General features: G+C 67.4%; 1 protein-coding gene across 1 annotated transcript in view; it reads left to right on the forward strand.

Moving 5' to 3' along the window:
* LRRC4B (leucine rich repeat containing 4B) overlaps window positions 1-389 on the forward strand; it is a 30,721-nt gene that overhangs the window by 1,015 nt on the left and 29,317 nt on the right. The gene's annotated exons all lie outside the window — the stretch shown is intronic.

Below are 389 nucleotides of genomic sequence, written 5' to 3' on the forward strand. Positions count from 1 at the left end.
GAGACCCCGTCCCGTGAGCCCCTTCAGCTCCGGGGCCTCCTGTCCCTGGGCACGTGTCTCTCCGGGGCCACTTCCTCTCGCCCACCGTCCTCAGCCCTCCCCTCACTGGCTGCCCTCCAGAGCCTCCCCACCCTCGCACCTGCTCTGCTAGGACATTCTAACTGCACCTCACCGTCCCCTCAGCACCCTCTCATCCCTCCGTCTCTGACTCCACCCTCGTGTCTTCCTCCCTCGACCCTCTCTCCAGGACACCCCGAGTTCAGCACGCGTGAGCGCTGCTGGACTCTGTCGGACCCGGCTCTGTCTGGGCCCCGCATCTCTGACCTTTCTTCACGCGGAGCCCCTGTCCCAGTCTCTTCGCCCCGGGGAGCCCCCAATCCCAGACCCCC

This window comes from Pteropus medius, unplaced genomic scaffold, assembly GCF_902729225.1.
Source record: "Pteropus medius unplaced genomic scaffold, Ma_sr-lr_union100, whole genome shotgun sequence".
Classification (NCBI taxonomy): Eukaryota; Metazoa; Chordata; class Mammalia; order Chiroptera; family Pteropodidae; genus Pteropus; species Pteropus medius.